Here is a 24684-nt window from a genome sequence, read left to right as displayed (position 1 = left end):
ATTGTTACAATAGCGATATTACCTGACTATCGCTAACTCAGCATTTCACAGCAAAATTTAAAACTCAAGTTCTAACTGAGACGCCCTAAGACAATATTCGCACGACTCAACAAAAACTTTCTAACTTAGGTAACTTGTAAAATGGCGGCTCGGCGGCGGCGGTTGTACCAAATCGTAATTATGAACAAAGTTGGTAGGTATGTTTACGTTATAAAATTATATTATACAAGAAAGTACGGTGTTGAGTTAAATAATTGAATCATAATGTTTAAATGTAGGTATTATTTGGGTATACCAAGTAACAACCTATTATGTACTAAGTAAGTATCACTTAGGTATTATGGTGTGTTATGTAGTGTGTTTTTGGAAATATTAAAAGCGTGCTGCCAGGACTGGAGCGTAGTGCTGCAAATTAGTTTATTAGCCGATTTCGAAAAAAAGAGGAGCATATCAATTCGTCGGAATCTTTTTTTTCCATAAGAATTTATATTACAAACTACTTAATTTTACAATCTTCTGTGTCCCGATTAAAAAAAAGTTTGATGGTAAGTATTTACTACAAGCAACCTATGAATAGTATTTTCCAACCAAGTAAGTAATCTACTACTACGAACCTCTACAAAGATGTAGTAGATGTAGGTAACGATGTTTCATGTGGCTGTCATTAACGTAATGATGGAAGTTTTTCTAATTGCGTTCCGTTTTTCAGGCGTGAAGGCTTTTTAGAGATTGTTGCCTGTTGGAGATTAATTCTGAAGTCGGTAGGTAAATGCAATTAGTGTATGTAAGTTAATTTGTTTTCGAGAGGTCTGGTAATACGATTAAGTTGAAGAATTATCATTTTATTGCCCTTTGTTTATGAGTTTCAAGAGAAAATCAATGTCTAGGTAGTTGACAACAGGTATAAAGTAGCAACAGCTTAATCAAGCACAAGTATCTATACGTTGGTTATTAAAATAAAAATTGTGTTCGCAAAAGTTTAATGAGTCTGCTTTGAGATTTGTTAACTTAATTTCAACATGTTAGTTATAACATACAGCTTTTTTGAACAGCTATTATGTTAATGCTTACGGTGACATGATATTATGCTTATAAATGTAATAAATGCGTTAAATGTGATATGCTTATCTGTGGCATATACGTCCGGTACCTACCCTACTCCGTTTCAGTTTTTCAATCTGATTGGACGTTGTGTTATCGCACATGTTTGCCGCGCTTTTGAACGGAAGTCACGTGGCATCTGTTGGTAATGTTTTTAGGAACGCAACGGTGGCGCCATCTCGGAAAACTATCTTGAAAGTGGCCTGCGAGAGTTCGACTCACTTTGGTTCGGTCGATCTTAGTGTGCGGACGTGTTTTGTCAATCTGTTATTATTGCGCTAACTTAGTTTTGTTGAGTCTCAAGCCTTAATCATGCAAATAAGGGTTATATTTATTCATTCTTATATTTTTATTGAGGTTCACTTCTGGTATTCTTATAGTTGTTCATATATACGAATAGTAAACTAAAGTCTAAAATAATGCATGAAATAGAGATGAATTGTAAAGAGTCTATTTCAATAAGCTAATTCAAAATTAAATCATCTTGTCTAGCGCTTTTTATATTGGTGAACCATTATTATCTATTAATGACTTTAAAAAGTTCTCGTAGGCATGAAATCACTGTGTACATTGAAAATTATTTAAGCTCAGCTTAGGATCTTCTCATAGGTATATGAGAATATTGGTTTGTGATAACATGAAACTAAATAAAAAAAGAATAGATAAAGTAAATTGTGTGTACAGTGACTTTATAGCAGATAATATTACCTCAAATCAATGGAGAAAGAAAACCCTATGGACTGTTTTTCCGGATTTACCAAAAATATGGGTCTTATTTTCTCTGGGGGTTGTTTGTTTTATTATTTTCAGCGGCGGTATATTCTGAACGTAGATAAAACGGATGCTTTACATAAAAAAACCTTTCTCTTTATTTGCACTATGTTATTGCTGAGTTTCATAACGCTATAATGTTTTCATAGAATAAAAATAACAGTTTAATATTTTATCGTATTTTTCTTTTGTAACTTTGTTATCTTGCTTTCTTTTATTTTCTTTAGATTGTTGGCTTAGGGTAGGTTACTTGAAAAGGGGCATCGCATTTGAAGTAGGCAAATTAACATATTATTCACTAATTATAATTTGGAAAATATAAGATCTTTCAAACTGCGCTGCGGACTGCGGATCCCAACTCATTTTCAGAATAATTCGTTTGAAGTATTGAGATCATTTTACTCAAATAGACGAAGGCTTTTATTTTACAACATGCGTAATAATACTGACGTTGATTTTAATATATAAATTATTTGTGTCAACAAATATAAAAAGGTCATCTCCACGTTATTATTGTTCTTATCTTCCTGCCAACCCCGCAGTTGCAATTTATGTATTAAATTCAAGATAAAAACTAGAAAAGAGCTGATAACTTTCAAACGGCTGAACCGATTTTCCTTGATTATAGCTAAGAAAACTCTCGATCAAGCCACCTTACAAACAAAAAACTAAATTAAAATTGGTTCATTCGTATAGGAGCTACGATGCCACAGACAGATACACGGATACCCAGATACACACGTCAAACTTATAACACCCCTCTTTTTGGGTCGGGGGTTAAAAAAAGGTAGATATACTATTGAAGTGGGAATTGTGTCTAGACAAGTTTATACAAAGGAAGTTTATAGTAATAAGATTGTAATAGGAAGTTCCAATAACGATATTTATTTCCACAGCTGTGTCGTAACTTCATGAATATTTTATATGTTGTGAGATTGAGACCTTGTGAGACTTATTCTTTATTATATCGGATTTATGTCTTATGCGGCTCGCGGTCCTTTTAATGTTCCTTTGAGATTTGTACCTTGTATGTTTTTATGACTATGGGCATTGTCATACTCAAGGGTTTCCCTTAAATTCCTTCCTACTGGTACAGTTCTTTTGTAAGAAATTAATATACGCTTGATACAGAATTTAGTGCCGCTTTTACTTTTGCCTTTTTAACCCCCGACCCAAAAAGAGGGGTGTTACAAGTTTGATGTGTGTATCTGTGTATCTGTCTGTCGCATCGTAGCACCTAAACGAATGAAACGATTTTAATTTTGTTTTTTTTTGTTTGAAAGGTGGCTTGATCGAGAGTGTTCTTAGCTATCATCCAAGAAAATCAGTTCAGCCGTTTGAAAGTTATCAGTTTTTTTCTAGTTATCCTTCACTTTTCGGGGGTGTTATAAATTTTTAATTTACACTTGTTAAGTATTTTGTGATATTACGTAGCATTATGTACGCTTCAAGTTTCTGACTTTCAGCGCCGAAGATATTTACTCTGAAGCCATTTGAAGCTTAAGAAAATAAAAAGATTGTAGAATGCACTCAAGCTATTATGAAAGTCAATACCAGTTACACAGACTTCACGGACAGGCGAAGTTTGTACCATTGTACCTATCGACTCATTTGACTACCTCCCTGGAGCAGTGGTAAGCGCTGTGGTCTGATAAATAGGAGGTCCAGGGTTCGATTTCCGGCAGTGGCCATTTGGGATTTTGTTATTTCTAAATTGAGTCTGTTACCGTACTAGCAAAGCCGTGCTAAGCAATTTAGCGTTCTGGTACGATGCCATGTAGAAAACGATAAGGGGTTAAATAAAAACTCCTACGCCCCTTCCAAGTTAGCCCACTACCATTGACTGCATCATCACTTAACACCAGATGACATCGCAGTCAAAAGCTACAACTTGTATCTAATAGAATTTAAAAAGATATATAATTAGGATTAAATAAATAGGTATACGGATAAATTTTAGTATATATACAGTATACAGTATAAATACCAGATTTCAAGTTTTTACATCACATGGACTACAAGCATATAAGATTAGTCCTTTTCCTTTTACGATAACAATTCTAAAAGAATAGATACAAGTATGCTTCATCGTTTGTATGTTGAAGAGTACCTACTACGTTGCAAAATTTAAAAGTGGAGAATGCTTCTACATGAAAGCTCCATTGAATAATTTAAAGTTCATGTGAAAGGCCGGTTCCTAATTTTTTTTTTTTTAATTTGCAGACTAGCGCTTGGCTGCAATCAGACCTGCTATCAAGCAATAATGCAGCCTAAGATGGAGCGCGCTTGCCTAGAAGTTGCCTATTTACATATTTAGCGTATTTTGTGCGGAAGAAAAAATATTGTACCAATCACCAACATTCAATAAGCACATACCTACACTTTGTCTTAATATAGAGAAGTCTCAGTATTCTTAAGGTAGGTAGTACCTATAGATATTTGCATAAGACGGATATGAGCTGTTGTGTGAAAAGCCTGAGGTAAGTGTTCTACTTTTCGTGTAAAACAAAGAAAAAAACAGTCAAGTGTTAGTCGGACTTCTACACGAAGGGTTCCGTACCAATGTAAAAGAAACAACACTTTTTTTTGGAAGTAACCACAAATTGATGGTTTTCGGATTTTTCCCTTTACTTGTAACTTGCCAAATTTCATGCTTCTAGGTCAACGGGAAGTACCCTATAGGTTGTGATTCTCATGATGGGTCTTGATAGACACGACAAACAGACGGAGAAATAGACAATGAAGTGATCCTTTAAGGTTTCCTTTCTTTCTCTGAAGATGAACCCTAAAAACACCAAGTCAGATATTATAGTTCGTGGGATTCCTTTACACTTTAATAAATAGCACACGAAGTCAACATATATTACGTCACAAGGGAAGATTACACAATACAGCATTTTCTGTGATTCTCAAGGGATGCGAACTGAAGTAAGTAATGATAGACAAATTCCTGGTCCTCTTGGGTTGGATAATATATTACTTATCTACTTTATACAATCACACTAATATTATAAAGGTGAAAGTTTGTATGTATGTGTGTGTGTGTGTGTGTGTGTGTGTGTGTGTGTGTGTGTGTGTGTGTGTTTGTGTGTGTGTGTATGTTTGTTACTCCTTCACGCAAAAACTACTGCACGGATTTGGCTGAAATTCGGAATGGAGATAGATAATACCCTGGATTAGCACATAGGCTAATCAAAGAGTTCCCACGGGATTTCAAACCTAAATCCACGCGGGCGAAGTTGCGGGCATCGGCTAGTAGGCATCTATAACGTAGAGTCATAAAAAGCCAAAAATATTTTATAAATATTTCTACTAAATGCTGCCCTCAACTTTGTCCGCGTGGATTAAGAGTTTCTTAAAAATCTTAATATTTGTTTTAGAACGTATCTAAAACACTAAGGTTGAAATTTATAGAGCGCACTTTGACTTTGTTTAGACTTAGACTTAAGTTTCAACTAAAACGAGACAGATTTATGCCAGTGGTATAACGCTGTCTCGTTTTAACAGTGCCTTGAGTCTGAGCAAAGTCTAAGTTTGATTGGTTAACTTTCAAATGAAAACCAAACTGGGTTTGTATGGAAAGCGCTACTGGGGAGTGCGCTACGGAAACTTCTCATAAGATTAAGAATGTATAAGGGTCAGAGAGAATTCCAACGCAACTTAGCGTAAACAATTTAATGCTATTAGGGTTGCAAGTTGTAGATGCGCAATAATGTTATTTTATGATTTTGATGTTCACTGAAGTAAAAGGGAAGACTAGATTGCGGTCATGGCGTGGTATTGCGAAATTACTAACAATTTGTAATCAAGCGAGCTTTCTTTATGATGTTTCAATTCCTACGTATTACTTACTAGCTGTGCCCGCGACTTCGTTCGCGTGGAATAGTGACTTTTCGGGTAGCGTGATTCTTTAAATTGACATAACTTTTATATTTATGAACCGATTGACATGAAATAAACACTAAATGTTAAGTGAAGCTTACTACAATATATTAGTGAAAACCGTATCTAAATCGAATAAGCCGTTTCTGATATTAGCGTGCACAAATACACAGACAAACAGACAAACAGACAAAAAAAATTAATTACAATTTCGGGTTCGGCATCGATATAATAACAACCCCTGCTACTTTTTTTATATATATCCATTGTACAGACACCACTTTTCTACAATTATATTATATGTATAGATTTCCACTATAGTAGAAAAATAAAGATCAACATCGCGAGGAAACCTGCATGCTTGAGAGTTCCCCATAATGTTCTCAAAGGGGTTGAAGTCTGCTAATCCGCGATTGGTCAGCGTGATGGACTATGACCATTACCCATTCTGAGAGGAGAGCCGGGAGAGATTCAGATGATGATGATACGTCACGATGATGTCACGTTAAGTAGGGTTGACCTAGAAGCATGAAATTTGGCAAGTTACAAGTAAATGGAAAAATCCGAAAACCTTCAATTTGTGGTTACATCCAAAAAAAAGTGTTGTTTCTTTTACATTGGTACGGAACTCTTCGTGTAGAAGTCCGACTAACACTTGACTGTTTTTTGTCATGTTGATCCAGCAATGAGGATTACGATTCAGGGAGAGATGATACCCCACGACTTCATCCGCGTGGATTTCGAATTTTAAAAATCCCGTGGGACCGTTTTATTTTCCGGGATAAAAAGTAGCCTATAATTCCTATCCCCGGGTCGCAAGCTATGCTATACCATTCAAAATTGATTAATAATAAAGGTAAGTGTTTGTACATAAATAAACTTAATATATTTCTCTAAGAGTGAATAGTATTTTCAGGTATTTGGGTGTTTATAACGTACAATGCAAATAGGCCTACGCGCTAAAATCCGTCTCCATTACTTACATCCATTATTCTCATAAAATGACATAGACAGATAGGTATGGCCTGACACTTGACAGTCCTTTTGAGGGTGCTGCGGCCTAGTTTCGGGACTGATATTCTTCTGAATAGGCGCTCAATTTCGAATGGAACATTGACCGATGAATACCTAAATAATAATAATTACAGTGAGTAAATACTTTTACGAATGAAATACTATAAGGTCCCTTGGAGCTTAAGAGCTTTTTAAGTTATTATGCGTCTGTTTTTAGGTGTCCTTTCCTCAAAAGGAAAAACGGGACACTTATAGGATCACTTTGTTGTGTCTGTCTGTCTGTCTGTCCGTCTGTCATGTCTGTCAAGAAATCCTATTACACACGTGCACGTGTACACACTTTTTTTCTCTGGGGAAGAGGAACCTAAAAATTGCGAAAACTTAATAAATTCTATATTATTTGGAATTAGATACACTTAGTCAAGTAAAGCTGTCTAATAAAGAAAGAAAGATTAATTAACGTAGCTATAGTTTTTTGTTGTAATAAAAAACAAGAAAATGTGGACTGAAGCGTAGCTCCTCAGTTTGTATTCATTTTGCTGTTAAATAACGAGTAGATCCGACGACAGAATAAAGGAAATTTATATTAGTTTAACTAAAAGAAAGCGCTGGTTCTGACTTCCGTATATCCAGAGAAAGAAAAAAACGAATCTTTATAGGATCACTTCGTTGTCTGTGTGTCTGTCTGTATGTCGTGTCTGTCAAGACCCGCCAAGAGAATGAAAACCGAAAGGGTTCTTCGCGTTGACCTAGAATCATGAAAGGCAGGTAGCAATGTTCACATGTAAAGCAAAAAATCCAAAAACCGTTATGTGGTTAAGCATCATAAAATATTAAAAAGTTTCATATCTTGCATGGTACGGAACCCATCGTGTGAGAGTCTGACTTGCACTTATTTCTTTCAAATTTTAATTGATAATAATCTTTATGAATTTTGTGATGATATAGACAACAGAGTAAAGAAAATTTCTTACGTTATGGCACGTTTCTGAATAAAAATTCTCAAAGAGAAAATTTTCATATTTCGCATACAGGAGGTTGTCACGCATTCATGCGTTCTGTGCAATATTTCCTTTACTGAATACCTTTGACGACCTTTCTGGTCCATTGGCGCTCGTGTGCACAATAAGTGGGATGTCATGTGTTAGATTCCCGGCAAGGGCAAATGTGAATTTATAATTCCTAAATTGTCTCTGGTCTGGTCTGGTGAGAAGCTTCGACCGTGGCTAGTTATCATCCTATACCGGAAAAACCGTGCTGTGAAACGATTTAGCATTCCGGTACGGCGTCATCTAGGAACCGATCAGGGGTTGTGCTTAATGAAACTGACATACCCCTTTCAAGTTAGAGCGCTTCCATCTTACCTATCCTCATTTAGCATCAGGTGAGGGCTTACTAGAAAAAGTGTAAATTAAATTTTTTTAACACCCCCGACAAGTGAAGGTTAAAGTAACTAGAAAAGAGCTGATAACTTCTAAACGGCTGAACCGATTTTCTTGGATTATAGCTAAGAACACTCTCGATCAAGCCACCTTTCAAACAAAAAAAATCTAAATTAAAATCGGTTCATTAGTTTAGGAGCTACGATGCCACAGACAGATACACAGATACACACGTCAAACTTATAACACCCCTCTTTTTGGGTCGGGGGTTAAAAATGCAGTTATAGCGTGTAGATTAGTAGGGCTTAAAATATGACGCTAAAAGAATGTTAATTAAAAACATTTGAATATAAAATCTCATCTACCGACATTTTACGATTAAAAATCATAAAAAAATTAACAAGTGTAAATTAAAAATTTATAACACCCCCGACTTGGACTATTCCGCGCCTATGATCCAAAGTATCTGAGTTTTCCAAAACATCATTTTCAAATAAATAATTATGTATATCTAGGCAACGTCCATCTTGACAGCTTGACATATTTGTCAATTGACACTTGAATATTATGAACCTAAGGGTTATCTAACCTTCTTTTCTACAAGAAAACTAGAAAAGAGCTGATAACTTTTAAACGGCTGAACCATTTTTTTTGGATTATAGCTAAGAACACTCTCGATCAAGCCACCTTTCAAACAAAAAAAACTAAATTAAAATCGGTTCATTCGTTTAGGCGCTACGATGCCACAGACAGATACACAGATACACAGACACACAGATACACAGATACACACGTCAAACTTATAACACCCCTCTTTTTGGGTCGGGGGTTAAAAAGCGTACTCGTTGGTCATTGATACACATTTTTATAAAGAAAAATAACGAAAAATTATATTATGTAACGTTCATTATTTTGACCATCATCAATCTATCGCCAACTCACTTCTCTCTCAATGAGAATAGTTTGATTATTATAGTCTATCACACTGATCAAGTGCGGATTGGAAGATTTCACACGTCTTTATGAACATTATGAAGATGTTTTCCTTCACAGTTAAAGCAATTTAATTGCCTATTCTCGGAAAAATTAGAGGTGATCCCGTGAGAAGATCGTGGATCCCCAGACTAGTCTAAAAAACGTTTTAACCACTAGGCTATCTCCAATTTTATTCTATAGATGTATAAAATAGGATTTGGATTGTATCCCATAACACGACCGGTAAGTGTCGCTGTAAAAGCACTTGAAAACGACACTGAGCCAGAGTAAATTGCTAGTGCTAAGAGGAACTATCACTTTATACGCTTTGACCTAAATTAGCCCACTTTAAATGCAAATTGTTCACATAACCGTTTCAACGTGGCAGTGTAGATTTCCTACTGTATCCTATAGGTTTTACATCTGTATGAATAAAAATATTATTACCTACGTATATAAAAACCTCAACGAAGTTATATTAATATAAATGTAAAAGCGTGTCTGTCTATCTGTTTGTTTCTTTTCTTATCATGTCAATCAATCAATCAATCAATCGTTTATTTGCTCTAAATGCAGTTTAACAAAGGTATTACAATTATTTGTTCACACACACACACACACAGACAAACAGACACACACAAACGCACACGCACACATCCCACTTCATACACCATCAGCTTCACCAATTTTGATGTTTGGTAGATTGCATCCCGCATGTGGACATACTATAATAAATATAGGCTATTTTATTCCGGAAAATGAAGAAGTTCCCTCAGAATTGAAAAATCTAAAATCACGCGGGCAAGCAAGGCCATAAAAGAAATCTTTTCTTACATTGTTTAACATTTTATATTACCTACGGAAAAGTCCATTTTGGAGTTTATATCGGATAGCCGGAAGATCCTTTCCGTACCTTCGTCGGTTAACTCAACAGCATTACATTTTAATGTGTATCCATTTTGCATAGTGAGCCTGCCTACTTACATTATTTGATGAACAAATATTGTTGTGTAGAGTGTTTGTATAAGAATTGTTAATTTAGTAAGTTATTGTATGTTAGCTGTATGTGTGAGTGTAGTGTGAACTAGTTTTGATAGCATAATAAATCAAACGATTCTGGTGAACAATGTAGATAAAACAACACAAAACGATTGATATACAGCCACTGCGTCCCATTTTGGTACTGGATGGTATAAATAACGAACTATAATGAAAGTTTCGTCTAACATTCCATTATTTCGAAGAATCCCTCTTTTCTAATTGCTTCGCTTGAAAGCAACAAAAAAGAAAAAAACTCTTTTGGATACAACAAGATGTTGGTATCTTGACTCTAAATTTGTCTTAATACAGTTTGTAAAAACCTCTGTATATGCTAAACCAAATTGGATATTAATTTACTTTACTTCACGACATAAGGAACAGATTTGGTTGGGAATGTAGATAGCTTCTCGCAAATACTTACCAGGAATCAAAGAGTTTTTAAAAATCTATATCAAACGCGGATGAAATCGCGGGCATCATCTGGTAATAAAATAAGTACTTATCTACCTTTTTTTTTTGTTCTCGTGAGGAAAATCCATCATGGATACCACTGACTACGGGGGAGCACAGTGGTTATGTCGGACTCCTACCGACTAAAAACCTCACGAAGTTCCATCCCACCGCTGATGACGGAGCACAAGGGACCGTAAACACCTCGTTACTCCGCCAGCGGATGTCTGCCTCAGCAGACCCACCACTGGGACACTACGTGCACCCAAACACCGTTAGAGGCATGCCGGAACCACAGCACGCCAACCGACCTGAGGACCACATAGTGAGCGACAGACCACCCCGAGTCCATCACCCACAGGTCCTCCTGAGGGCTAGGGTTCGCGGGAAGGGCAATTCCCTTTTCACGTTCCCTATCCTCAACATCTCCCTCGCCCGTCACCAAACTGGACAGGCGAGAGACCGGTGGGGCAGCCAGTGACTGGATGGGTGATGAAGCCCCATCACCAACCACCCAACACAGCCGCACCCTCCGCTCCTGGGGCTATGCCCCATGGGTGCGTCTACTGCGCCCTCTGCTAGGGACACCCAGAGGGACGCGCGGACAACACCCCCTCCCCGCCAGGTCAATTAGCCATGGCTAACAATATCCCATGAAGAGAAATTGTTAACCATGTTACCAGGGTACACCGGCCCAAGCGCTGCTCTTCCCGAAAGGGACTCGCAACACTCAGGCACACGAGGAGGTTACCTGGCTGGTACCCCAAATAAGTATCTACCTACGTTAACTATTTGTAAAAAATTCGCATTTGTTTTATGGAAGCGTAATAAAAACGGCCATTTTTACAGCTTGCCGCAGCGAGAAACCCCGCATTATTACCATTTTCATATTGTGTTTGTGTTGTATAAACAGAATCACGAGTAGAATCTGCAGATACCGGTGATATTACACTAAACTTTCATTCCGCTTTCATTAACAGACGTAATTTGATTCCATCCCATTAAAAATAAGCAATGTTGCTAAAATATTTTAGCTTTGGACTATAATTTTAATGAATTTAAGTAAAACTCGGGTTTATAATAGTGATATTTTTCCTCACATTCTTGATGTTATTATAGTAGGAAAAGATAGCAATTGGGTATTTTTACTTTTTAAAACTTTCGATTGAGACCCACTCACACAATTTTTTTATGCTATGTATCACTTTTTGGAACCCGCTTCTGCCAAAAACAGCATTACAAAAAACAAAGATGCAAGATGGCCTTAGTGTTGAAAAGAAATTTATGAGCAACCGAATTTGTACCATTGTCTTGTTAAAGTTCTGTATTCGTTCTATAATACAACTATCATAAGATGAAAAATAAACAAAATGACCTCTTTTACCGCTTGCTGCACTAATGCGTTTGAGTTGCTCGAACAGATATAGTAGATTGTTCAACAAGAGACTAAAACGAGCCATTTCGTTCGGCGACGTTTAGAGAATATATAATCATGAGAATGGATGAGCTTAAGTCTTCTAGCAAGTTAAACACTCTCATACTTCTCCTCTTCTGGACATTACGTGTGCTCTAGCCATACGTAAATAATTCACCCACTGCAAGACCAGAGTGAACTAGAGTGAGAGAACTATCGGTTTGATCATGAATCCGACGATATGTCAAATATTAGGCTATTATATGATGACGTGAAATTAAAGTAAAATAGGACTACCTTGGGGCTACCTAGCGTCAAATATACTAACATTTGACGCCTGCCAGTGACGTCAAAGACTCGACGTTTTGATAGATGTTCCCTAACTGTTGTGAACTGTGACAATACAATAAGTATGTAGACTGATATATCACCCACTGCGCAAGTTCAAGGTCGGAAACCTTTTGACGTGACACCAATGGTAGCTTACATGAATAAAGTACCAGGAGAGCACAGGAGCATGTGGGACTAGGCTCAGACACTTCATACAACACTTTTATGTTCAAGAGCATAAAAAGCAGTTTAGTCCGCTTACACTAAGCAATGTGGGCATAGAGAAAACTTTACGAGCATGAAAAGTGAGAGAGCGTTTTTAAACTACGCTTTTTTTGTTTGCTGTATTTCATAGAATTTTAAAAACGTAGCATATTTTTCTATTCTTTTATAGAACATGTTTGTGCTTTACATTGTCTAAAACTACGCCACCAGGAGATTCTCAAGAGACTACGATCTAAGAGCTTGTAGGTAGCTATCTTGTGTCTTAACAGGGCTCTCTCCGTCACTTACTCTATATAATCGTAGTCCCAATTTCATTAGAATATTAAGCAACCAAAGTCTATGAAATTTTGCAGGCATTCTAGAAACTAATATCTGTGCCTGTGGTGTTTTAGATTTTTCTAAAAATATGTAGTTTTAAAATTACAGGGGCTCAAAGATTTGTATGTGAATTTTTCAGACCGCGTAACTTTGAAACCGAATATTTTAACGGAAATCTGGAAAACCACAGGCATAGATATTAGTTCCCGGAACGTTTCTACAAAATTCCATTGAGTATGATTAGTTAGTATTCCAATGAGAGACGAACTACGTTTGTATGGAGCGAGTGACGGAGAGACCCCTCTTAAAAGTGTTGGTGCGTGTTGTTTACCTGTATGCTATGTAAACGACGTGGTGAGGCTTTTGGTTAGAAGATATCTCCTGTTGCACCGTATCTACATAGATTTTGTATTCTTTGTGCTCGTAACTTTATTGTCCCTTGTTTACAAGGTCGTATTTGTATTGTACCTGCTGCATATAATGCGTATATTGCTAGTAAGTCAATTTGCCTTTGCATTTCTGCAACCAAACATCCAATACCCTTTAACCCTTGTTGAACATGCATACTGAATTAATAGCATATCTGACAAGGACCGGGGCTTATAATAGTTCTCACGCTCTTTGCTCAAGCAGCTCTTTGCTTGCAAAATTGTCCTTTATATAAGCAACTACAGTTCTCTTTGTATCATTCAAATCCATACTTATCCATTCCATACTATTCCATTCTTAACGTTATAATTGCGAAAGTGCGTCTGTTTATAGCTATCTGTCTGTCTGTTTGCTAGCTTTTCACGAAATGCAATTATGGAACACTTTTTGAATAATTAGTGCACGAGTAAGTTAAGACAGTTTCCCTGTACCTCCTATGGTTTTGAATTACCCCATACTGACACTAAAAAAGCACAATATAATATGATATTACAGATAACTGAAAGGTAAAAAGTAATCTAATCTAAGTCTGTTATATACGTGCAGTAACAAAATTCGTCTGGTGCCTTACTCTTGTTAAAATCAATACTTGTTTGCACGACATTCTTTCTGCTATGTCCACATTGCAATCTAAGTAAATAGCGTCCCTCAATGATCGGGATGCTGGATGCAAAAAGTGCTTACTTCAGCTGACTATTTTATTTCAAAATATCTTTTACAAGCGGAGTTGTTCGCCGGAAAATACTTTTACGAATTCAAAGGTTTTATTTTAAGTTTATCACACTTAATATTATAAAGGCGAAAGTTTGTGTGAGAGAGAGTGTGTGTGTGTGTGTGTGTGTGTGTGTGTGTGTGTGTGTGTGTGTGTGTGTGTGTATATGTTTGTTACTCCTTCACGCAAAAAGTACTGGACGGATTTGGCTGAAAATTGGAATGGAGATAGATAATATCCTGGATTAGCACATAGGCTACTTTTATCCCGAAAAATCAATTAGTTTCCACGGGATTTCGAAAACCCTAAATCCACGCGGGCGAAGTCGCGGGCATCGGCTAGTTTGTAAATAAGCGAGGATAGCCTTGTAGTTAAGACTTGAACCGGGGTTTAATCCTAACTTTTCTGAGTTATATGCACTTCAAGCTATCAAAATATCACTTGCTTTAACGGGGAAGGAAATCTGCATGTATGTCTGAGAGTTCTCAAAGGTGTTTGAAGTCTGCCAAATCGCAGTTCGCACTAGCCACCGAGGTGGATTATGACCTAAACCTTTCTCATTCTGAGAGGAGACCCATACTCAATATAACACTGATACCCAATTATTCTCGGTTGGCCTACTACGATTGTAAGAGATCATCAATTTTATTAAATGACCTAAATTAATTTAATGAAGTGTTATACTTGTCTCTTGCAGACGTTGCCACAAGCAAAAGCTAGTACGTATTATAAATATTAAAGATGTACAGAAAAAATTGGTAAGTAATTTAATTTCTTTTGTACAAGCGAAAGTTAATTTATTAATAAAATTTGTATTATTGTATCCGATTGTTTCAGTATAAAGCATCTTTGTTGAGCATTTTTCAATACTCCCAAATTCTGATTAAAGCTTTGTATCGCAAACAAAGGAAATTTAATAACACAATAACATTTTTGTTTTTTCCAAAACAAATTCTATTTATTTAATAGGCCACTAAAGGAAATTATAATAAACTCTGTATTTTGATTCAAAGTCAAATTAGATACTTTTGTCCGGAAAATGTAAAGTTAGCTTAGAGCAAAATTTTAGCAAAATTTTGTTTTGTATTAGGTTAAAATAAAATAGGTACCTACGAATTTTAAAGGGACCCAATTTCTCAATGCAATACGAGTACGAAGGATTTTTTTTACGTTCGTAAACAGTTTATCGCAAAAGCTGCCATAATAAATCAAATTGTGCGTTCGTTGAATAGGTACAGCTATTGCTTTTTCGAATTGTTGGTAATATCGATCAGTGACAGTGAGTCGTATTGAGTGTGGTATTGACGACGGACTGTACGGTGGTTATATTATTAGCTTACTAGATGTTTACCAGCTGATGCCCGAGACTTCGTTCCCGTGGATATAGATTTTTAAAAATTCGTAGGAGCTCATTTATTTTCCGGGATAAAAAGTAGCCACTAGCCTTTGAGTAAATCCAGGGTATAATCTATCTCCATTCCAAACAGTTAAATCCGTCTAGTAGTTTTGCGCGAAAGATTAAAAAACTTCCGAATATACATACGTACATACATACAAACTTTCGCGTTTAGTATAATATTAGTAGGATAAATTATATTGATCTTTCGGCAGAAAAATCTTTTCAAAAAAAATCTTAAGAAGAATCGTAATACTCTTCATACAATCATCTGTAATTTCCTTCTTTATTAGGTTTGTGAATTGTGAAAGTTATGCTAAGCGGCGTACAATAATTATGGTAAAATGACATTTTTAGGGTTAGGTACGTACTTCAAGAGGAAAAACGGAACCCTTATAGGATCCCTTAGTTGTTTGTCTGTCTGTCCCGTTTACCAAGAATTATGAAAGGCTGATAGCAATGTCTTGAGTAAAGGGAAAAATCCGAAAACCGTGAATTTCTGGTTAAAAAAGTGTTATTTCTTGTACGAATGGTACGGGAACCTTCGTGTGTGAGTTTGACTCGCACTTTACCGGTTTTATTAATCTATGCCAACAATACGATATTATCTACTTTGATTTTTTTAAAATCAAAGGCATATAAAGGCTTAATTTATCATTGAATTTCATTTTCATCAGAATTACAGAAGTATGGAGCATCGTAATTAAATAACGGAAAGTGCGTCAGAACCAATTTGCGAGATTCAATTATCGAGAGTATTTCGTCTCTTTGCATAATGAAGTTTGGAATAAAAATACCAATTAAAATTCATATTATTTTTACTCAAAATGTACTTAAACTAAAAGAATTTTCTCTGAACTTATAACATCCAAAGGAAAAATCACGAATAAAAAGTCCTTTCTAAATCATTCTATTCAATTATCGTTGACAAAGTCTAAAAGTATGTACTTATTTAGTCCCCACAATAAAAAAATTTAATAAGTAGTACATGAATAAATAAATTAAAAAAAAAATATCATGTAAAAAATATCATGTCTAAGACAAGACAAGTTTAAAAATGTATAACACCCCCGACTAGTGAAGGTTACAGTAACTAGAAAAGAGCTGATAACTTTCAAACGGCTAAACCGATTTTCTTGGATTATAGCTAAGAACACTCTCGATCAAGCCACCTTTCAAACAAAAAAAACTAAATTAAAATCGGTTCATTAGTTTAGGAGCTACGATGCCACAGATACACACGTCAAACTTATAACACCCCTCTTTTTGGGTCGGGGGTTAAAAATGTTAATAATTGCAATGCAAGTAGCTACCTGTTTATGTATCAACTGTTGGCTTTCCTTAATAAAAAGAAAAGGAATAAATGCCCATTAAACTGGAACATAGGTTTGAGAAGGCCGAGATAACGTTTAAAACAACATTGAGCCTGGCTAAATTGCTGGTGCTAAGAGCAAACATTACTTTGTACACGTTTATCCAGATTAGCCCACTTTAGATGCAAATTGTCTACGTAAGGACCGTTTCACGTGGCGGCGGCGGCACAGTTGCGGATTACCTGTGCTTTTCAAAGTTCATGGATGTGCTGCAACTTATATTAGTGGGTATAGATACTTAGCTTTCTGTTCGACATTTTTTAATGTTCATACTCTTAGCAGTTTATGCCCGGAGTTTAGTACAGATTTATTTTTGCCCACTGTGTGACCAAAGACAGGGTTAGGTTGGTTGTTCTCACGCACAGTACTTTAGGTGATTCCGACATCAATGTTCTCATGTTTATCTGGAATTAGAGTATCCCAATGATTGGATAGATTTTAATCAATGAGATGTCTATCGATTTGTCTAAGTTACAAAATAATACACGTATCCTTATACCCCTCGGAACGCGACCCTCGGAACGCGAGTTTGACTCACACTTGTCCGGTTTTTTAAATTAAAACTACGGAAATGTTGAATTTAAAAATTTCATCGCCCCGTAATAATACTACCCCGTATCAAAAATACCCCGTATTTGTATGATTAGGAAACCAGTTATAACGAGAAGGTGTATTATTACATTTTAACGAGATATGCGCGCAGACGAAAAACGGCAGCGCAAAATTCCACCATCAAATATTATGATAAACATTTTGAAATTGCGTTAAGCAGGGCTGATGCGGGTAGCAGTAAATTACACAAATTTTCAGCGCATTGGGCGGGTTTGATATCAAAACTTAATTGAACAAAGAACAAAGCTCCAGCACAACAAAATATGTATAAGCTTTTAGACACACTACAACCTCACACTTCACACTAATATTAATAAGGGGGAAGAAAGTTTGTGTATATATTATGTGTGTATGTACGTTTGTTGTGTATGTTCACGTATAAAAGACGGATTTGGCTGAAATTTAGAATAGAGGTAGATTATACCATGGTAGTAAACACATAGGCTACTTTTATCCCAAAAATCAACGAGTTCCTACGGGATCTTAAAAAACCTAAATCCACGCGGACGAAGTCGCGGGCATCGTCTACTCGTACATAAGGACGACTGTCCGGAGCTGGTAGAGAAAGTAGAAGTCCTTTTTGGTTGTGGAATGGTTTAATTAGGTACTGATTTACATGAAAATTACATATTATACTTAGAGATACGTCCGTTTCGCACCGATGGTAGGTAACGAAGACTTCCAGTGTAGTCTGCATTCTGTACATGGTGTTATTTGACTCTCTCGGCACGTTTTGCTGATGAAGGAAGTCATCCAGCGTAACATAGTAATAAATATAATCAATCCTATTAGTAATCTTAGCAACTAAACAATATTTGTATGGTCTTTTTTGACAAATACCTAACAACGTTGCCAAATGACTTATCGACAGATTGTTTATTGATAAGATTGATTTTATTAATTTCTGGCCGTGAAACTGCAGACCAGAAGATGTGTAGGTACCATTCCTGGCTCGAAGAACTTGAAATAATTTAGAAAATAATTTTTTTTGAGTTGTTTAGATGAAGGACGCCATTAAGCTGACTGATTTGATTTAAATATTTGTTTGGTTTATTCTGATCAGAATCATGATTGGATAAATGTTCTTGCATCGCAACCTCTAGTTGGCGTAATGCCAACAACAACTCGGTATCTGCATGCAGCTTTAGAGCTTAGAAAGTAAATAAAGATACAAATTCAAGGTCCAATTTCTAAATTCAGCGTTGTTAAAACTTTGCACGAGCAAACTTGATATAGCGAAATTATTAACGAACAGGCAACCCGCCCCGACTTCACACGGGTAGCTTATTACAATTTTCTAGGGATCTCCAATTTTTATGAAATAAAATGTTACCTATGTCACTCAAGAATAATGTACAAGAATTTTCAAAATTGGTTCAATAGCTTTAGAGATTACCCCCTAAAAACAATCTTGCAAATTATACCTCTTTAGAATATTCGTATAGATTTACATTTTACAAATCCCGTGGAAACTCTTTGATTTTCTAAGATAAGTACCTATATCCGTCCCCGGGACGCAAGCTAACCCTGCCAAACGGCAAAATTGGGATGTAAAAAGATGACAGAAGGTACTCTGGATGAGTGCCATAATGAACTCATTGACATAAGTGTACATACTAGGTAATCCGCCCGGCTTCGCTGGGGTGGAATTTATATAATTTATAGCTTTTAGCACACGATAAGTGCATGGTCATTAAATAATACACATTACACAGTCTATAATAAGTTATTTTTACAGAACTGTCACACCCTTCCGGTTTAGCGCCTATTATGTCTGCAACATCACTTGATGAGATCGCGGTCAAGTGCAAACCTGGCATCGATAAAAAGTCAAACTAAAAAAAAAAAGAAAAAGTCAAGGCCATCCATCTTCGGCAGAAGACCGTCTAGGGAAAGTTCGTAGCGGCTTTTACCTATTAATGACCATTCTGTTCACAACTCATTATATCGTCATTAACAACCCATTGTCGAACAACTACTGAGCACAAGTGTTCTCCCAGAATGAGAAAGGTTTAGGCCACCAGTTCACCACGCAGATGAAGTGCGGATTGGCTTCACACATACAATTCCGAAAAGTGATGAAACCTAGGAACCAACGACTAGGAGACCCACTATGCTAATGCTATTCGCAGTATAGGTAATGAGTACAAAATTGGATGAGTTACTGCTAATGGACATTGGTTTTGAGTAAACTCAACTTAACTGAATTTTAGCTCGGATGAATCGTTCCATGCAATTTCGTAAAGTTTTAATAAGTTTAACCAGTCAACCGTGACTCCTAAAATATGGGTGCTTTTGGGCAGTTGATAAATTAGTTTTGTTTTGTATTACGTTTGTATTTGATGTGTTAAGCATTTAATTGATAGAAATTAGAAACAGCCGAAATTGTATTCCTACCAGTGTCCTATTACCCAATATTCACCACTACTATGCGTTATATTTACCTAATACTCGAAAATGTCCATTGCTATAAACTACCTTCCCGTAGGTACTATTAATCAATAACTTATAATGATTGTTTGAGTTAGAATTTTCCTTATCTAATAAATTCTTTTTCGTAGGAGGGGAAATCGTGCTGGACTCCTGGGAGGGAGATAGTGCTGGACTCCTATTCTTCCTTCTCTTTCATTTCTTCTTTTTCAAAGAGAGGGGTGTTATAAGTTTGACGTGTGTATCTGTGTATCTGTCTGTGGCATCTTAGCTCCAAACCGAATGAACCGATTTAAATTTTGGTTATTTTTTGTTTGAAAGGTGGCTTGATAGAGAGTGTTCTTAGCTATAATCGAAGAAAATCGGTTCAGCCGTTTGAAAGTTATCAGCTCTTTTCTAATTTGCTTATGGTGAGGTTTTTGTGTCGGGGGTTTTTTAAATTTTGAGTAATCTTTCCATTATACTCTTCATGTTAGGGAAAGTGGAGTGAAATCGAGCCACTAAGTAAAATATTTAACAAAACAAAAGTTTCAAAGATTATTAAATTATTAATTTTGATAAGCTACAGTTTGTTTGTTTTATTAATCACAAAATTTATTGAACTTGAGATCATCATTTTATTAATTAATTATAACAATAAACAATCAACATATTATAAAAGTTATGTTTTTACGATTTCGTCCCCAGTTTTACATATACACCTATGAGGCTTTCCTGAATTGTACATCCTATGCACATCTTTATGTAGGAAATGGTATATTACCATTTCAACAAAGGGGTTTCCATTAAATTCTCATCGTTTTCTTCTTACAGGTTTGATCGTATTACGCGAGACGCGCGCGGAATCTCAAGTATCTTAATTTCGGACTAACGATCATCTAATCGCTTAGGAAGAGCCGTTTTGGGAGAAATCATTGAATTGGAAATAGCTTGCTGAATATGAATCTTTATTTATCCAACAGTAAATATTAAATGCTTATTGAAAAGGCTGTAAAAGGCTTGAAAGCATTGGAAACGTGTTGCAATATATTGTACTCTATATACTCCACGGTCCATCTCTTGGGGATACCCCGTCTATGCCAAACATTCTCATCTCTGATCATGTACTCTAAAATATATACATCCAATAATTGATTTCGGTTTTGGCAGGGTTTTGGTAATAATATTTCTGCGTCACTAAGGCCAATGTATCCCATGGGACCATCTGTGATCGAGATGAATTTATATTGAAGTATTTATTTTAGAAAGCGTCCAAAGTTATTTTTCAATTAACTAAAATACCAGTCACAAGTAAAACTGAGTTTAATATTTTGTCTGAATAGCGCGGTCTTCCGGACTGTGGTTTTAGGAATGCCTCTACCTGTGGAAGGTATATCTATCAAAACATCCATATCCACAATATTATAAATGCGATACTGTGTCTGTCTGTATGCTAACTCTTCACAGCCCACATTCTTTTAACCAACCAATTAAAGTGTTGGGTACAAATGAAGTGTTATGGAAAAAAAATTGTTGCTGCCGTTCAATAGACTACTTTTTCTGGTTTAGCACTGTTATGTCTTGCCTAGGTCCGTGAGTGCAGGTAGGTGCTGGAGTTAAGGTGGAGCACATAAAAGTCCAATTTAACAATTCAATTTATTTATGCTATATATACAGTTGAGCGCCAGGAGGGACTTCGACTAGGGTGGTAAGTCAGGCTCCCTTCCACACCAAGGATGCTAGCCTCAGCCTATCTCAGGGTTCGTTCATACAATGGTGTCTGTCCTTATTTTAAGGTCCCGAGGTAGAAGGGCGTGGCGTTAGGCTATCAACAAATAAAAGACTATTGTAATACGCCACGTATAAATTGCAATGGGCAGTCGTTTATGTCGTCTAAGCCTAGCACTTACCCCTTCCGTTTGTGCACAACACAATTTCCGAATTAAGATACCAAAAATGAACTTATATCTACATCACAATTTGACCAACATCACATATGCAGGTAGTTGCTGCATGTTTTCAACACTGAACCGTTCACACACGATGTCAATTAGCGAATGTGCTCGTTTCCTATTTTAAGTCGACACCTATGCCAAATTAAAAAGGTAAATTATAAAATATAACTTGTCACCTTTCATGAGTGGGATTCGAACCTGCGACACCCTACCTACTACGCGGCAAGCAGGCGGCTGTTCGCCCGCTGCGCTGTGGCTGGTCACTTAGGTGCTAATAAAATATTTAACGATTACTAGAATCTCATATCAGCACTTTGTAGTAATGCGTAGACTAGCATATCTACGTTGTGTTAGACTTTATGTTAAATAGTATAGCATTAGTTAAATAGTATTCATTATAGTACCTAAAAGGGTAAGCTCAATTTCCACCACGATTTCTTTAAATGCCCCTACAGTTAGAAGTAAAGATTTAAGTGTTTGAGTTGCCGTGTGATTAATTTACACTGCACTTGAAAGCGAGTCCGAGCTGACAACAAAGACCTTGACATGGATATAAATTCCGAATAAAGTGAACAATAGGTAGAGCAGAGACTAGTAGACTGTTCTAAATTAAAACTGTGCAGCCCACTCCATTCTTCCCTTTCGGTGATAAATATAACATTGAGTTCCGAGTAGATACGCTCAAATGGCGCTAATTGCTTACTATCAGTGCCAAAATAGCGAAAATCAAGTTGCTTCAAAAACAAGTTGGCAATAGCAGATCCAGCGTACTTATATTAATTGAGAGGTCAGTGTACAGGATCAAATGTTTGACAAGAATAATAACAAAGAATAGAACGAATTGTTATCTTTATTTCAAGATAATATTCGCTCTTCTCAAATGCGAACTTTTAATTAGAACTGAATACTTATCCTAAACTTGGAACAGATCTAGGGTTGCTTTTAGGATTTAATTTAGAATAATAACGTCCTATTCTCGTCCTCGGAATGGATCATTTGTCTAGCCTTGACGAGTCCATTTAAAACTTTCCAACTCAGCCGCTGGTCTATCGATAGTAATTAATGGGCACTAGAAAATTTATACCCTGCGTTAATCCAGTTTAATATAGGGTTAGTGAATTTATTGAACATCAAGTGTAGAGAATATTTTTTTAAGAGGAATATTTTTTTCAAATTGAATTTTATGTATATTATAACCGCCAGGATATGGAACGCTCTCGGCATCAGTTTTAGCCTCCACTTTTAAAATGGATACCTTTAAGTCAAGAGTGAATAGGCATCTTCTAGGCAGCGCGCTCCTCTTAGGCTGTATCATCACTTGCTAGCAGGTCTAATTGCAGCTAAGCGCTAGTCTATAAAATAAAAAAGTACTAGTTTTATTAGTAAATCACACTAATATTATAAAGGCGAAAGTTTGTATGTGTGTGTGTGTGTGTGTGTGTGTGTGAGTGTGAGTGTGTGTGTGTGTGTGTGTGTGTGTGTGTGTGTGTGTGTGTGTGTGTGTGTGTGTGTGTGTGTGTGTGTGTGTGTGTATGTTTGTTACTCCTTCACGCAAAAACCACTGGACGGATTTGGCTGAAATTCAGAATGGAGATAGATAATATCCTGGATTAGCACATAGGCTACTTTTTATCCCGGATAATCAAAGAGTTCCCACGGGATTTCGAAAAACCTAAATCCACGCGGACGAAGTCGCGGGCGTCAGCCAGTAATTTATAAAGTTAAGTTTGATATTGTTTACGCAAACACCTTCAGCCCCAAAGGTACACAAATAGAGTTTCACAGGTATAACTAAGCTTTCCTTTGGAACAACAAAATGCTTTCAGAAATTTGGTACCTAAACTCTAAGTCGCTATATTATAAACTAGATAAAAATAAATGATGAAGATAATTTTAGGTACTTACTTACTACTGAATAATGTACTTACTTACTGAAAGACCTTACCATCGAAGACCTCCCGATGATTGAGGATTCAAATTTTGGGCAGGCATACCAAGATATCTCTAAAATGAGTTGCCAAATTCGTCAATTTATCTTGGCGACAGAGACGGAAAATTATGATATCTATTGACAGGTTCTACCTACTTACCTATCAGGGACGTATTTAGTACTAGCTGATACCCGCGACTTCGTTCGCGTGTATCTAGGTTGTTTAAAATTCCCGTGGGAACTCTTAGATTTTCCGGGATAAAAAGTAGCCTATGTGCTAATCCAGGGTATAATCTATCTCTATTCTAAATTTCGGCCCAATCCGTCCAGTAGTTTTTGCGTGAAGGAGTAACAAACATACACACACATACAAACTTTCTTCTTTATAATATTAAGTGTGATAGTGTGATCTACCTAATCTGAGATTGTTGTGAATATTTTAATTCATCAATCCTTAAAAAAGAATTTTCCAGCCTTTGGTGTATTGATCGGAAGCCGTTATAGGGGCGGGGGTATTTTATCTAAAAAATTAAATACAATATTAAACATAACAACAATATTTGTGTTGTAGGTATGTTTGATTTATAATAATGTTTAAAATAGATTAAAAATAATTGTTTTAATTATTTTTCAATTAACGTTTTATATTAAATATTTTTTTAATAAATTTAAATGTGTTTAGAACACAATGTGCGACATGGATTTATTATCAAGCTCGGATAAAACGTAAGGCAAGAAAGGAGTTTCAAAAGAAGAACACTAATGAGCCATTAGGTTCACTCTACCATTAGTACCTACTTTACTGCAGAATACGCAAAAGTGCTTGTCATTAGCATGAATTGCTAACTTACGACCTTCCTTTGATGTATTTGTAGACGGGAATTATACAATAATTTTTGAATAAATTAGTTCAATTATGAATAAAAGTTTATAGATGTCACACTAAAAAAAATGCTAAGTGCGAA

General features: G+C 36.1%; 1 protein-coding gene and 1 long non-coding RNA gene across 2 annotated transcripts in view; both read left to right on the top strand.

Annotated features, from left to right (window-relative positions):
- Positions 1–24684, top strand: part of LOC123864120 (GTPase-activating Rap/Ran-GAP domain-like protein 3) — a 219424-nt gene that overhangs the window by 22935 nt on the left and 171805 nt on the right. The gene's annotated exons all lie outside the window — the stretch shown is intronic.
- On the top strand, positions 1046–23076 carry LOC123864180. The gene is made up of 3 exons (XR_006795711.1): positions 1046–1059; positions 17179–17186; positions 23023–23076. It is a non-coding gene; the product is annotated as an uncharacterized LOC123864180 (long non-coding RNA).

The sequence above is a fragment of the Maniola jurtina genome, chromosome 4, assembly GCF_905333055.1.
Source record: "Maniola jurtina chromosome 4, ilManJurt1.1, whole genome shotgun sequence".
Taxonomy (NCBI): Eukaryota; Metazoa; Arthropoda; class Insecta; order Lepidoptera; family Nymphalidae; genus Maniola; species Maniola jurtina.
This window is presented reverse-complemented; position numbering and strand designations above follow the sequence as displayed.